This window comes from Erinaceus europaeus, chromosome 8 (genome assembly GCF_950295315.1).
Source record: "Erinaceus europaeus chromosome 8, mEriEur2.1, whole genome shotgun sequence".
Taxonomy (NCBI): Eukaryota; Metazoa; Chordata; class Mammalia; order Eulipotyphla; family Erinaceidae; genus Erinaceus; species Erinaceus europaeus.
Window position 1 is genome coordinate 226,980 of NC_080169.1, and position 16,103 is coordinate 243,082.

The 16,103-nt window shown below is 49.7% G+C and overlaps 1 long non-coding RNA gene across 1 annotated transcript; it reads left to right on the plus strand.

Annotated features, from left to right (window-relative positions):
* Positions 1–824: 824 nt before the first annotated feature.
* Positions 825–8,680, plus strand: LOC132539845 (uncharacterized). Its single transcript, XR_009551111.1, has 3 exons — positions 825–1,139; positions 5,906–6,027; positions 7,486–8,680. It is a non-coding gene; the product is annotated as an uncharacterized LOC132539845 (long non-coding RNA).
* The last annotated feature ends 7,423 nt before the right edge of the window (positions 8,681–16,103 follow it).

Genomic DNA, 16,103 nt, shown 5'->3' on the forward strand with positions numbered 1-16,103 from the left:
TCTGGATGAAGACGTGGCAACTTGTTGAATCATGAAAACATCCGGAGTCCAAGTGCCACTCAGCCTTCGAACCCATAGATGACTTGAATGGGGAAAAAAACAGGACAAAACTTCTAAAAGAATATGACAGAAGGCTTTTTACTTCTTAGCCATTTATTCTTAAAGGATGTCAAGGACAGGATCTTAATGTATAATTAAGTTCAAAATCAGTTTGAGGAAACTGGTTGCAGTGAATTGTTAAAGTAACATGAAAGTGGGAATCCGTAAATGGTGGGTTCTGTTGGTTCTGAACACAAGTTTTAGTGATCACAATACTCAAGACAACTCAAAGAAACAGCTCGAATAACTGGAAACATTGCTGTCAGGACGGAGCCAGCAAGTACTAGGGGATCCTTTGTACTTTAATGTGGAATGATTTAAAAGCCCCAATTTCATCGGCCCTAGCCCCCATCTAGTTCTCATAAGGTAGTAGAATGCAGGTTGTCTCTTTTATGGTACTCCGCTGCACATCACGTCGGCCAGGGTGCCTTTAACGTGTGCACATGTGCCTGCTAGGTTGGCAGAATTGTGGATTAAATAAAATAGCAGTGCCAGAGGCCCAAGAGCTTCGGGAGGAGTCCTGTGTGTCATCCAGGTGTGTAGTGTCAGTGAAAGCACTGGTTATCACAGTATTTTCTGCTAACTGCGGGTGCTGACTACCAGCGGGCTAGCTGTGCACTGCAGTTTCCAAGTCATAGGGTAGAGTAGCAGAGTGGTTGCCATACACAGGCCAGTACACCTACATAGACTTGGTTTTTTTGTCTTAGACACATATACACCTACATGTTCTTGTTTTTTGTGTTAGACACATATACACCTACATATACTTTGCTCTTGTCTCAGAAAAACACACCCAGCAGTTAATTTCAAGTAAAGTGAATTCTTTGTGTGGCCTGCTAACAAAACAGACTGCCGTGCCTCATCCCATCGGTGAGTGTGTCTGGCGCTCTGCTGTGTGGTCTGTGCTGACTGGGCACAGGGGCCTGTGAGCTCTGTCTCCTGTAGACCTCACCCAGCTTGAGTCACCACTGCGTCACGGCAATAGGAAGACAAACTTCTGCAAATGAAATGAAGAAGCTTGACTCTTCCTCCTTCCCAAGGTAAACTGGAGTTGTGTATGTAGAGGCATAGTTAGAGATCTGCATTTGCTTGAAAATGAAATGGACACTGATGGGGAAGATGTGCGCACACATGCACAGTATTTAGACTTTGACTAAACAGAGTTTTGGTGCTATTGTGTTAGTCTCTGTGTTTCTAGAACTCCAGTAGGAAAGCTTCAGTCATTCAGTGGGGTGGAGGAGAATCTGGTCTTTGTTCTGTTCCAAAGACAGTGGTCACATTGCTAAAATGGACTGTTTCCTCTAAAATTTTCCCTCCCCTCTTAAGTGTGCTCACACCCCCATCGCCATTTGCTTTTGTGCGCGCGCGCGCGCACACACACACACACACACCTCACTCCCCTCCTGCACTCTGGATTCTTCATCAGGAATGTGTATGGCCTTAAGAGCAGCACAGGGCAGATCTCCATCTGGTCATCCAGCCAGCTGGGCAACCTGTGTTTTTTGTTCATGGAAATGGCTACATGGCTCGACAAATCTCTAACTTTCACAAGCACAGAGGCCCTCTAAAGTAGGTGACGACATGGCCCAGAGGGAGAAGCATGGACCTGGATGAGAGGAGGGGGCTAGCTTCCAGTCCCAAAACTGCCAGGAACTGTGACTGCAGGCTAGTCATTTAATTGACTTGGAATGCGGACGTATGCCCTTCCAGCCTGAAGCACAGTCTTCCCATGGCTGCCCCAGGCTGTGTTTGTGTGTGAAGAGCAGCACCCGAGGACATCGCTAGGGAACTGAGAAGGAATATACTTTGAGTCTTGCCGTGAGTCTTGCCGTGATGCTCTCTCCTTGGGGCCTTCCCAGATGGGTCCTTAGACCACGGCGGCTGGGGGAGTCAAAGTTTCTTGAGCCTGCTTCTGAGGGATGGAGAATTCTCTTCTAAGGAGAGAGGCTAAAGTGAGACCATGGAAGACATGGGAAGCGTACTTGTTCCAGTGGTTTGTGTTGTACTTACATCAGGTATCCTGGTGCCTCCACAGACTGGGGCTTTGGAAGCAGATTAGGTTTAACTTAATGAAGGGAGGAACTTTGTATGAAGAATAGCTACGAGAGAGTGAAAGATGCATACTTCTTCTTCTTTTTTTTTTTGCCATGTCATTTCGTAGAGAGAGTGTAAAAGAAAGTGGTTATGTTTGCACATATATGCATGTGTGTGTGAGACAGATGGCGTGTGAGTGGGGGACCGACTGCTCCCTTGTTCATCACTGTGCCCAGTTATGAAGTCGCACCTGTGGCAGCATTCCAGACTCTGAATCTTGAGTTTGAGTGAAGCATGGAGGCATTCTTCCTGCTACCTGGTTAATTCTCTCTGCGTGCTATCAAGCGGGTAGGGCCCCGGTAAAGTACAGTTGGGAGGCATGGTTAGTGAGGACCCACGATGCCTACTGCCACCTGGACGCTTTTACGCTCAAGTGCCACTTAGGTCCCAAGCTTACAGCAGGCACAGTACTTTTTATTTTCACTAGGATGCAAGAATTTCTAGTTAAGAATTACCCTTGTTCCCTGGTACCAGAGTTATGTTTCCAGTACATTTGAATAAAAACCTCTCTCCCCTCATAGTCACTAACATTTTCCATTCTAAGCAAAGAAAAAGAAAACACTTCTAGCACAGTTATGTCTTTGAATATTGTTTCTGCTCCACAAGATCACAAAGTTCCAAAGTTCATGTACTTAAGGGAGTTGTGGACCAGACCACCATCAGCATGCATATTTTAGGAATCTTCCTTATGTTCTACATTGCCGTTTACAAGTTGGCAAACTGTTAGAAGTGTCTTTTCTTAAATGGGGCAGTTACGTATAAAGGCAGACAGTTGTAGAGATGACGGCTGGCCCGTGTGCTGGCTTGCAGCAGGGCGACTGAAGAGACTGAAGAGCCAGAACCCTGGTGGTGGGAGTGGAGTGGATTTATACCCTTGTCGACATGCCATTTTGTAAATCGACATTAAATCACTGATAAAATTAAAAAATAAAAAAGTCTTTAAAATAAATAAACATCTTTTCTTCTCTTGTTCTCTTTTCCTTTTTTTCCTTGCTCTCCTTCTCCCCTCCCCTCCCCTCCCATTTTCTCCCCTCCCTTTCTTTTCCTTTTCTATCCTTTGCATCACTGTGGTTTCACTGCTCCAGACCAGCTTTTTAAGACTGAAGGCTAGAGACATAGGGAGAGGGGGAGAGATATTATGGCAACAAAGCTTCCCCAGTGCGCCGGGGCCTTGCTAGGACCTAGGCTGTGCATATGACAAAGCAGGACCACTATCCAGGGACTGTGTTTCGGGTCTACATGTTTTGTTTCTAATGACTCGAGAGGCACGTAGAGGTAGGCAGGACCTAGGGTGGGGACGGGTGGATGATTTAGGAACCTGCTCTAGCAGGAGTCTTGTCAAATGCCAGAAAACTGTTCGTGAACCTTGGCTTAAAAGGACTGCATGCATATGGATGGGCAAGGCCTGCATTGGTGACAGCTTTGTGATAAAAACAAACAAACAAAAAACCGAGCATAATGACCATGCAAAAGACGTTTCTGCCTGGGGCTCCCATGTCCCAACTTCAACCCCCAGCACCACCACAAGCTAAAGTTAAGGACGGCTCTGGTCTCTCTTTTCCTCCCTCCCTCCTTCCCTTCCCCGTGCTCTTTCCCTCTCTCATTAAAATAAATATTTTTTAAAATACAATTTAAAATGCCCTCAGTCAATGCAATAACTAGTGCCATGCAAATCTAGGGGAGTTCTTCTCCTCCTCCTCCTCCTCCTCCTCCTCTTCTTTCTCCTCCCCTCCTTCCCTCCTCGTCCCCCGCCTCCTCCTCCTCCACAGTACTGCTTAGCTCTGGCTAATGGCAGTGTGGGGTTAAACCTGGCACCCCAAAGCCTCAGGCATGAGTCTCTGCATGACCATCATGCTGCCCACCCTACCAGGAGTTCTAGATCCTGCAGGACTCCAGTCACCTGGCAAGCAGAGCTCGAGTCACGCTTGATGTTGCTGTCGGTGGTGGAGGAGGCTGCTGCTTAGGGCGTGCTCCACAGCTCCACAGAAAGAAACCACTTTCTCCCACCATGCTCCACACAATTAAAATGCAGTGGCTCCCAAGAGTATTAACCCCAAAGAGATGCCAATCCCAGGGTCTTCAGATAAGGCTACAGCTTTTTTTTTAAGAGTTAAGAACATCCTCTTCTGTGAAGACCTAGTCAGTTATCTTGGTTTTGTGCTATCAGGTATGACCCGGAGAAGATGACGTCTTTTAAATTATATACAAAAAGGTTCTGAAAGTCGCCAGCATGCCAGTAGCCACTGGTGCCATGGCAACACCACACCCATGATAGAATAGCTGTAGCTCGTGCCCACTGGCTAAGTGGCTAAGTAGTGGCATCTTGGGTGTTTTTCTCTAAATTTGAATCCTTAAGATAGAGAAGCTGTGGTCATTTCCTGTTAGAAATCCCATTAAAGCACTGAAAATATGGCTAGGCACAAGCAATTAAAAACAGACATTGAATTTGCTAACCTGCATTCAGGCTATTGGGTTCCACAGAGAAAGATGGCTGACCTTGATAAAAATGCCTTCTGCTGCTTTGCTTTTTGTTTGAGGGTTCTGATGTATGTGTGTGTAGAACTTGCATTCTTTCACTAACTCCCTTCTCCTATATAAGGTGGTAAAGATACAGGACAGTGAAGTCTAGACGAGTACTGCGTCCAAGGCCCAGACATGGGGATAAAGTGGACTCGCACGCTGGGCTTGAGTTCAATCCAGAGTGATGTCTGGTTCTTTCTCTCCTACCTTTCTCATTAATAAATAAATAAAAATCTTTTTTTAAAAAAAAATCTTATCTTTTCTAGAAGAGAAAGTAATTGTCAGACCTGGGGGCAAACAGACTACCTATGAGCCAGCCCTAATTTTTGGATCAAAGCAGAGTGTAAACATCTATCTTCATGAGAGGCACCAACCAGGAAGAGTTTGGGATGTTTACTCTTAGAGCTTCACACAGGTGTGTGTGCTTTCTTTGCCTTCTTGCTTCCTTTCAAAGAAATCTCTTGGGGGGTCGGGCAGTAGCGCAGTGGGTTAAGCGCTGCATGGTACAAAGCACAAAGACTGGTGTAGGGATACCGGTTCAAGCCCCGGCTCCCCACCTCCAAGGGGTTCACTTTACAAGCAGTGAAGCAGGTCTGCAGGTGTCTATCTTTCTCTCCCCCTCTTTGTCTTCCCCTCATCTCTCCATTTCTCTCTGTACTATCCAACAACAAAGTCATCAATAACAATAATAATAATAACCACCACCACAACAAAAAAAATCGCTTGTGAATTCCAGAACTGTGAACTGGGTTGCCACAAACTACTTCTTCCTCCCTTGTTCCCTTTGGCATAGCCCTTCTTGAGCCCTTTGCTTCCTCCCCGTCCAGAGTGAGCACCTCACTCGGCCATGTAATTACCCTGCTTAATATTAAAGAGCCTTCCAGACTCTGGTGACGTCGGCCTCTCTTTCCTCATCTTGCCCGGTCCTAGGCGGCACTTAATCTGACTGGCAAAGGAGGAGCAACAAGGACTAAGACCCGTCAGTCAGCTTTGTCGCTACTGCTCTTTGCATCCTGGAGGAGGGTCGGCCTTGGGGAAAGGGGGCATGTTCCTGTGAAACACTGGCCTGGGATTCAATAGTTAATGACTGATGTGTTTCGAGACATGAATGCACCCATCCTGTTACTATGGCTGGCATTTACTCCATTTTCTAGTCTTCCTTTGAAGTTTTCCCACTTTGTATCTTAATGAGGCATCCTTTGTAGCACCGATTAGAATTCTGTGGTCATAACATGACAACACAACAGCGTAACCCGCAGCTGCCCTCCAAGTTATTGTTAGTCAGCATTTCAAGAATAAATCTGCAAACTGATGGTAAGTACATTATTTGATCAAGACTAAGTTTCCTTCCCCAAGTGAATTGGTCTCCATTGATTAATAAATTAGGTTTGAGATTCCCTTCATAGGCACAGCATGGGCTTATGTATGTGTTTCAGATAACTTTATTTCTGGTTCTCTGTTTTTCTGAAGGCTCTTGTCAGGGACTGGGTGGAATGGAGGACTGGGCCAGCATTCCAAACCTCAGACTTGAGACACTGAACATAGAAGAGGAAGCATAACACCCCCCCCCACACACACACACACACACAACCTTGCTTTGGGGACAATCCCTTTATCACTGGTTTTGATTACTCTCACATGCTTTCTAAAAAGAATGGTTTATCCATTTATGTAACTGATAATAATGGAATAAAAAGCTGGAGCGGGGTCCAGGTGGTGGGGCAGCCTGCTGGCGCACATGGCGTGAAGCACAAGGACGGGTGTAAGGATCCCCACCTGCTGGAGCATTGCTTCACGGGCGGTGAAGCAGGTCTGCAGGTGTCTGTCTTTCTCTCCCCCTCTCTGTCTTCCCCTCCCCTGTTCATTTCTCTCTGTCCTATCCAACAACAATAACAACAAGGGCAACAAAATGGGAAAAATGACCTCGAGGAGCAGTGGATTTGTAGTGCAGACACCGAGCCCCAGCAATAACCCTGGAGGCCAAAACAACAACAAAAACCAGCTGGATCCCAATAAAACTTTGGGTGCTTTGTTTCGGGACAGAGCAAACAGTCCCATTCCCATAGTGAAGCTGGGCCTGCTGGGGCAGCTCCCCATGTGCTCCGCAGTGTTCCTCGTACGAGGCTGCAGTGAAAGAAAGCCAGGAGAACAAAGCCCCAGCAGTCAGAGCTGTGCACAGTGCAGCACCAGGGCTGGAGCAGGGAGTGCCTGGCAGCCTATGTGCTGCACGTCTGGCACGGGGCTTTGCCCGGGGCTCTGCTGCCTCAGGCGGGGTGGGCATCCCAGCTCCCTTGGCAAGTCTGACCACCTACTGCTTAGGAAACTCACTGACAGGCGGCACTGTCATGTGCTCCAAGTTCTGCGGGAGACAACTCTGAAGAATCCTTTCCTTTCTCCCGTCTACCTTTTCCCTTTCAGGGAGGGGAACCGTGACATCTAGAAGAGTCTGAACAAGGCAGCCATCATCAGGCAGCCAGAGTGAGGGAGGAGTTTCCTACTAGCAGCATTTCAAGGGCAGAGTTCACTGCCCTTCCACAGTGCAGTGCCTGGGGTGCCTCTAGAGGCCAGCAGCACAGAGAAGAAAGGGCTGCTTCTCTGCCTGGTCTCCTGCCTGTTTCCTTGTAGAGCTTGGGGGGAGCAGGCTGGGTGGCCTCCAGGATGGCAGAGAGGGTCAGCCCAGCCCTTTGTCAGGCACAGGCCTTTGTTGCATGAACCCTACCATTTGACTCGGCTCTTTTGTCCTGTTGGTTTTTTTCTTCTCCTCCATCTCAGCAACGTCCTCACCTCCGTGCGCACGTACTATCGGCCCCATAAACACAGCCTGTCGATGGGTCAGTGAAGAATGGCATTCAGCACACTCTGAGGGTTGGAGGAGCACCAGAGACAGAGGACTCAGCCTTAGGCTTGGATCTGAGCAAGGTGAGAGGGCTGCGTGCTGAGGCTGCCCGAGCCTGATTCTGAGCCACAGACTTTGTGAAACCCTGCAGTTCCCAAAAGATGTGAGGGACAGGGCAGAGCTGGGGCCCTGGCTGGGAATGCAAAGCAGGCTGAGGCAGAGAGGGAGTCGGCATCTGGGCAGAGCTGAGGCAGCGGGACACCCTCCGAAACTGCTCGGACCCCTGGAGTGTCAGCAGCACCTGAGGAAGTAGCAGCGTGCGTATGTGGCGGTGACCATGGACTTCACAGACTGCTGGAGTCAGGTCCTCCAGAGGCGCCCAGAGACCGCAACTCCAGGTCGCCAGTTAACTCCAGAGGGACAAGGAGGCCTTCCCCCACCCACACTCCTCTTCCTCCTCCTCCTCCCCTTCCTCCTTGGCCGGTGATTCTTTTCTCTCTCCCCCCACGCTTCTGTCCAGGGATTTTCCTGCTTGTCTACCGAACCAAACCTCACCCACATCACAGTCCTGACGGTGGTCCCGTGCTGGGTGGCCCTGCCTGGACCTGGGACTCAGACACTCTGAAAGGCCCTGTTGGCAGGCGAGTGAGGGCCGGCAGTTTGAACTCTGGTCTCTGTGCACCACCGCCTGCCCCTTATTGATTGGTTTTTATGAGACATTCATTTTATTATGTTTATGTAGATCGTACTTATATTACATATCTATTTTCTATATAAGATATACATATATGTTATACATGATATATATTGTATATACATACATTTTTTAAACGTCTGTCTTATGGTTGTGCTGGGGATTGAACCTTCAACCTTGGAGCATTAGGCATGAAGACGTTTTGCAAGACTACTATGCTGTCCCCCCATAGACCTTGCCATTTCTCTATATTTAATACTAGGATATAGTTAAATCGCTCAACAACACTAGAGGTTCAGAAGCACGTCCTTCCTAATTGTAAGTAGCCTTAGTTTTTCAAATGACTCAGAGAAAAAGAAAAGGCTGTAAGTGAGGCCCTGCTTGGTGACTGAACTCAGCTATCCTCAGGCTGACTTCTGCCTCCCACAAACACAACTCCCGAGTGCCTCCTGTAGCAGGCTGTGAACAGCTAAGTTGACTGTAGGCATGAATGACTCACTGGGACTCACTTGTGTCTGAACACAAGTCTGCACACCCTGCGTGCTTTTTGAAGGCCTGTTACTCAGAAGCAAGCCACAGGTGTCATCTAGCCCAGGGCCCAAGACCTCATCCAGCCTCTCCATGGGTTCTAGACTCCCCAGAGCTCTGGCCAGCCCCTTTGCTTAATGCAACCCCCTGGAGTAGTGCACTTCAGACTTTGCTCTGATGAAGCACTTCTCGGTTCTTAAAGAGACCAAACAAATGTGTCCATGTGCTCTTGAGGATTCCAGCTTGGCTCTGGGTAGGAGTGAGCAAAGGAGCAAGAACTGGGCCAGGAGAGCTGTGGAACGTGTGTCGGGGGGCAGTCCCGCCTACTGCTGACAGTGTGCTGCAGACGTGGAGCTGAGCATGGCGGCTGCTCAGGACAGTGACCCTGGTCTGCCAGTGCAGTGACTGGCACCATGGGACTCCTCTTGGGGGATAGTGACCCTGGTCTGCCAGTCCAGTGCCAAGGAGATGGCACCGTGGGACTCCTCTTGAGGGACAGTGACCCTGGTCTACCAGTCCAGTGCCAAGGAGATGGCACCGTGGGATTCCTCTTGAGGGACAGTGACCCTGGTCTGCCAGTCCAGTGCCAAGGAGATGGCACCGTGGGATTCCTCTTGAGGGAGAGCTTTTCAGCCGGCACCACATGTGCTGCTCTTTGCAGCAGTGATGTCACAAGGAGACAGAAGTGAGGGCTCTGTCCTCCTGGGCACGGTGACTGACTCTGTTTCCCGGCCTCTGAGCACTAACTGATGTCCTCCATCTGCCCAGAACCATACCCGTCTGGGGGAGAGGAGAGCTACAAATGCAGTCATGAGTTCATATTCCTCTGGTTCTGATGCTCTGAGCACCCCTGCTCTCCCTCAGATTGCTCCCAGATAATTTTTGGGGGGATGATCTTTGATGTATCTTGAGTATATTTCACAAGCTTGTGCTTGGTGACACTCAGTGTTCTCCTTTCTGGCTTCACTTGACTGTCTCTACTTGTCCCGCTGAATCTAAACTGTCAGAGTTACCAAGGCCTACAGATGAGGCCAGTTGTCTCTCCCCAAGATGCCACTTTGTGGCTGCCCCTCGTGGGTGCTGGTCATGAGGCTGCTTGACGGGGTTGGGGACTCTGGGGACTGTGCAGGAGGTGCAGCCCTGGGACAACTCTTTCACTTACTGTTCATGTTGATTTTGTTGCAGCTGTTCACCAAAAGGGCGCGAGTTTAGAAAAGTGGGACGTTGTTCAAATCAAATACCCGCCCTCCCCAGTGTCACCCTGGAGCCCTGTGTAAGCCTGATAGGAGTCCTGCCCGAGAGACCCCTCAGTCCTTCCCACAGCAGGTCCCTTGAGGCAGCTGGGCCCTGGGTGCAGAAGTGGGTTCTAGTTGGAGCCAGGTTCTGCCTGTTGCAGCCTTCAGAGGAGCCTGTGCTGGCCATAGGGGTCCCCAGATCCCGGTGATGTCAGCGTTCAAGCAGATGAGTGAGGCCAGAGTGAAAAGCCAGCGGCCTCTGAACAGGCTGGATGCCTGTGAGCCTGACTGAAGCTGCGGCCACAGGCTGCGGGCTGGGAACAGCTGCCTGTGGAGGCGAGAACAGCATGGTTCCCTCCGCAGCTGGTCCTGTGCGGAACGAGTGCTGTGGTGTGAATGTTGTTTGGGCTGCCGGCCGGTGGGAACCTGTGAAGGACTTCTGTTTCTAGGAAGGCTCGCTGGAGGGTAGCACTGCAAAGCTCTGCCGGAGGGTGGCCCTGACATGATGTCAGGGGAAGTGACAGCTGCCTGGGCCTCCCTCCGCACACTTGTAGCTGGGCTCTGCCAGATGCAGGAGCAGATCTGATCTGGGGTTTAAAAAAGCAAATTGAGGGGGTAGATAACATGATGGGTATGCAAAAAGACTCTCATGCCTGAGCCTCCAAAGTCCCAGGTTCAATCCCCCTATACCTCCATAAACCAGAGCTGAGCAGTGCTCTGGTAATGAATGAATGAATGAATGAATGAATGAATGAATGAATGGATATCAGGGAGTCAGGCGGTAGCGCAGCGGGTTAAGTGCAGGTGACACATAGTACAAGGACCAGCGTAAGGATCTTGGTTCGAGCCCTTGGCTCCAAGGTGGCAGAGTGAGCTCCTGGGCCAGTGTTGGACCCCAGCCATGGTGGTTGGCTAGGTAGCCTGGCCGCCTGCTCCCAGGTCTTCCTAAAGGCACTGCCCAGCCTCAGTCCCTGGAGGAAGCTACAGCGCCCAGCGGAGCTAGAGCTGTTTCTGTAGCTGACAGACACTAGCTCCGCTGTGCAACAACCAGCCCTTCATTCATTCAGCAGCTCTGTCGGCCTCATGACCAAGAGTGTGCACCAGGGGAACAGAGTCAGACTCTGGGGCCGTCATGCTCAGTTGCTAGATGTGAAGATTGAGAGTTTAATTGACCTTGTATCCAGGGGAAACAGAGTCGGACTCTGGGGCTGTCATGCTCAGTTGCTACATGTGAAGACTGAGAGTTTAATTGACCTTGTATCCAGGGGAAACAAAGTCGGACTCTGGGGCCGTCATGCTCAATTGCTTGATGTGAAGATTGAGAGTTTCATTGACCTTGTATCCAAGGGAAACAGAGTCAGACTCTGGGGTCGTCATGCTCAGTTGCTAGATGTGAAGACTGAGAGCTTAATTGACCTTGTATCCAGGGGAAACAGAGTTAGACTCTGGGGCCGTCATGCTCAGTTGCTAGATGTGAAGACTGAGAGTTTAATTGATCTTGTATCCATTTTATAAGCGTTCTAATAAAGTCTTCATTAAGTATAGAGCTGGGCCCTCATACACAGACATGCATGCTCAGTGCTCTCAGGCCATTCTTTCACTTGCACGGGGGATACATCGCGACAACAGAGCGTCTTCAGCTGCTGTGCTGCTCACGTGTGGTGCCGGGCTCCAGGCTAGGCACGTCCAGCCCACTGAGCTATCCACCTGGCCGCAGACACTGGTCTTGACTGGCCTAGTCCTCAGGTGTGGGCATCTGTTCTGACGGCCGAGCGATTTCTGTGGTGTCTGGCATTCTCTCCTCTCTTTGCTTCACTTGACATCTGGCCTTGGGAGCTCCATTTCTGTTAACTTGTAGGAGGCCTTTCCCACTTCTGAGGAACTCTACTCACTCCTGTCACCTCTGTTCTTCAAACTAAGTCTAGGCTGAGCCCAAGTTCCTTGCTCAATCAAAGGGCATAAAAGGGTCTCAATATGTATATTGAATATGTATGTTGTTTCCACAGATGTACTTTTTTGGCGTGGTTTTGGGTTTAATTCTCAGGCAGATATATTATCATCATCTTTATTATTTCTCTGTCATATTGATAGATGAGAAAATTGCAGTTTAGTGAGATAAAATAATTGGCACAGATCTGCCCACATGGGAAGTGTCTTAGCATTCTGTTGTGGCATGACAAATTACCACAAACTGAGGCAGGTGGTGGCGCACCTGGTTGAGCACATGTCACAATGCTCAAGGCCCTGGGTTCGAGCCCCCAGTCCCCACCTGTAGGGAGAAAGCTTTGTGAGTGGTAAAACAGGGTTGCAGATGTCGCTTTGTCTCTCTCCACCCTCCCCCGATTTCTGGCTTTCTCTATCCAATAATAAATAAATACATTAAAAAAATTTAGGGGCCGGGTGGTGGCGCACCTGGTTAAACACACATGTCACAATGTGCAAAGACCCAAGGTCAAGACCCCGGTCCACACCTGCAGGAGGAAAGCTTTGCAAGTGGTGAAGCAGGGCTGCAGATGTCTCTGTCTCTCTCTCTCCCTTTCCTCTCAATTTCTGGCTCTCTCTCGCCAATAAATAGAGATAATACATTTTTTTAATTTAAAAAAAAATGACCACAAACTTACCAGCTAAAAACTCCACTCATGTTCTCTGTCTCTGTGCCTCAGGAACACTGTTGGATGCTTTGTCTCAGAGCCTCCTGTCGTCCAGGGAGGCTAGGACGGAAGCCTCACTTGGGCCGGGACTTACTTCCTCAGCCCTCAGTAGTTGTTGGAAGAATTCAGCTCCTTTTGAGTTGTTGGACTAAAAGCCTCGCTGGCTGGGAGCCGAAAGTTGCTTTTAGTCCCTTCACACATAGGCCCGAGTGATGCCATCTTGGACTTTATTGATGTGTGTGAGCCAAAAAGGTAATGGGGTCTGCTGAAAAGACAAAAGAGACACCTATCACTTTTGCTGCATTCCGTTGTTCAGAAAGTTGTCAGTCAAGGGCCAGGGAGATAGAGCTTGGAGCACTGAGCACAGAACTTGACTGCATGAGGGTCAGAGACTACGGGTTCAGCCCCACACCACCTGCCAGAGTTCATCAGTGTGCCTTAGTGCTCTAGTCCCTCCTTCCTTCCTACTTTCTTCCCTTCCTTACTTCCTTTCCTTCTTCCCTTCCTTCCCTACCCTCCCTCCCTCCTTCCTTCTTTCCTTTTCCTTCCTCCTTTTTTTTCCCACCAGAGGTATTGTTGGGGTTTGGCACCTGCACAATGAACCCACCATAGTTAGGGGGCAGTTTTTCCTTTTAATAAAATTTCTTTTGTCTTTTTGACAGAGACAGAGTGAAATTGAGGGGGGAGGAGGAGCTGGAGAGGGAGAGAAAGACCCTGCAGCAGTAATTCACTGCTCGTGAAGCTTTCCCCCAGCAGGTGGGAGCTTGCATCCAGATCCTTGTGCATAGCAATCCGTGCACCCTACCAGATGCATCTCATGTAACATACACACAAGTATGGGATTTTTAAAATTATTTCCTTTTGTTGCTCTTGATGTCATTGTTGTTGGATAGGACCTAGAGAAATGGAGAGAGGAGGGGAAGACGGGGAGAGAAAGACAGACACCTGCAGACCTGTTTGTGAAGCGACTCCCCTGCAGGTGGGGAGCCGGGGGCTTGAACCGGGATCCTTACGCAAACCGCTGTGCTACCACCCGACTCCAACAAGTATGGGATTTTAAAAGAAGCTGGTGGTGCAGTTCATACTCAGCTGAGCGATCACACCATGAGTCCTGGGAAGGTGACCTTTGGGAACCAGCTCACTGTCCAGGGCTTTTTTTTTTTTCTTGATAGAGTGAAACAGAGGGGAGGATAGACATCTGCAGACCTGCTTCACCGCTTGTGAAGTGACCTCCCCCCACCCTCACAGGTGGGAAACTGGAGGCTTGAACTGGGATCCTCGTACAGGTCTGTGCACTTCGTACTACGTGTGCTTGACCTGGTGCACCACTGTATGGCCCCCAGGGTTATCACTGGGACTCAGTGCCTGCACCATGAATCTAGTGCTCCTGGTGGCCATTTTTGCATTGTTGTTGGATAGAACAGAGAGAAAGACGCCTGCAGACCAGCTTCACTGCTTGTGAAGCGGCCCCCCTTGCAGGTGGGAAACCAGGGGCTCAAACTGCGATCCCCACTCCTATCCTTGTACTTCGACCCTCCTGTGTGCTTAACCCGGTGCACCACTGCTCGGCCCCTGCCTAGAGCTTTGATGTGCATCTGCTGACCTCCGAGTTGTGGGTTCACCCTCCCACAAATACCTGGACCCTCCAGACTGTGCCCTGTTACGTGAATAAACAACAGGGCAATACATCACGTTCCTCACTTGCTCTAGCCTCACCAACTAGATGAGCCAGGGCTGTTGAGTTGCCTAGTTTTAATGGGCAGGAACACAGATTTTCAAGCTGAGAATTTTTTTCCAGTGCAGAGTCTTATTTCAAGGGAAGTAATCAAAGTGATGAAGGGAGAAGCAAGCAGGAAGTGCTTTACGGGCAGCTGAGGACAACTGCGTCACCTTTGACATCAGTCCTGCGTCATGTATGCCCAACCCACGGAACTGGCCCTGTGGGCAACACCCACTGTGAAGAAGGAGGTGGGGCTGGGACATGGGGGCCAGGCAGTTGCATACCCTGTTAAGTGCACATAGTACTAAGCAAAAGGATCCGCACAAGGATCTGGGTTCAAGCCTCCGCTCCCAGCAGTGGAGCCGGTCTACAGGTGTCTCTCTGTCTCTCTTCCTCTCTGTCTCCCCCTCTCCTCTCAGTTTCTCTCTGCCCTGTCCAATAAATTGGGAAAAGGTGGCTGCCAGGAGCAGTGGATCTGTAGTGCAGGCACTGAGCCCCAGTGATAACCCTGGAGGCAAAAAAAAAAAAAAGTGGGTAGAGGAATAGAGCAGAAGCTAGTTCCCACAGCCTGCACTTTTGAACAGCCTTCCGCTCGCTTCTCAGCTGTGGCGGCCCAGTTCCTGACTGACAGGATTACCTCTGGGGGGCGTAGCTGCACACGCAGAGCCAGCTCTTCTGTTGTCCTTCCTCTGCCACCACTAGCGCGCCCTGAAGACTTGGTTTATTCTTCCCTTCTTTTCTCCTCCTCCTCTTTAATCTCTCTTTCTCTCTCTCTCTCTCCCTCCCTTCCTCCTTCCCTCTCTCTCTCACCACCAGGGCTATCACTGCCTGGGGCTTGCTGCCTGCACAACAGATACACTTGTTCTTGATGGCCATTTCTTCCTTTTCAAGTTTTTTTGTTGTTGTTTTGTTATGATGGAGACAGAAATAGCGCAAGAGGGGAGAAAGGCAGAGAGAAAGAGAGACACGTGCAGCCTGTTCCACCACCTGTGAAACTTCCCCTGTCGGTGAGGCCCGTCTGTGGGCTCAAACCCAGGTCCTCGCAGAGCCTGTGCGCCCGCTGCCCTGACACCTGCCCCCTGGAAACTCCCAACGGGGTCAGTTTCCAGTTTTAGTCTCCCAGCAGCTTGGATGGGTGTATTAGTAGCTGTTTGTCAAGTACTTTCCAGGGCTAGAGACACACCATAATAATAAGCAAAAAGACTTCCATGTCTGAGGCTCCAAGTCCCCAGCTTCAACCCCAGCACCAGCATAAGCCAAAGCGGAGAAGTACATTGATGTCTGTCTGTCTATCATCTTCTTTTCTTTATATTTTTAATATTGGATAGAGACAGAAATTGAGAGGGGAGGGGTGACAGAGAAGGAAAGAGACAGAGAAACACCTGCAGCCCTGCTTCACCTCTCATGAAACATCCTTCCTGCATGTGGGGACCAGGGGCTTGAACCTGGGTCCTTGTGTGCTGTAATGTGAGCCCTTACCCAGGTGCGCCACCACCTGGCCCCATCATCTACCTCTCTCTCTGTATCTCTCTTTCATTAAAAAGAAATAACAAGCCAGGCCGCGGTGCACTTAAGTGCACACACATTTTACCGTGAGCAAGGGCCTGGGTGTGAGCCCTGCTCCCCACCTACGGGTTGGGGGGAAGAGCGCTTCAGGAGCGGTGAAGCAGATCTTCAGGTTAACCTTTCTTCTTTATCTCCTCCTCCTCATTCAGTTTCTCTCTGT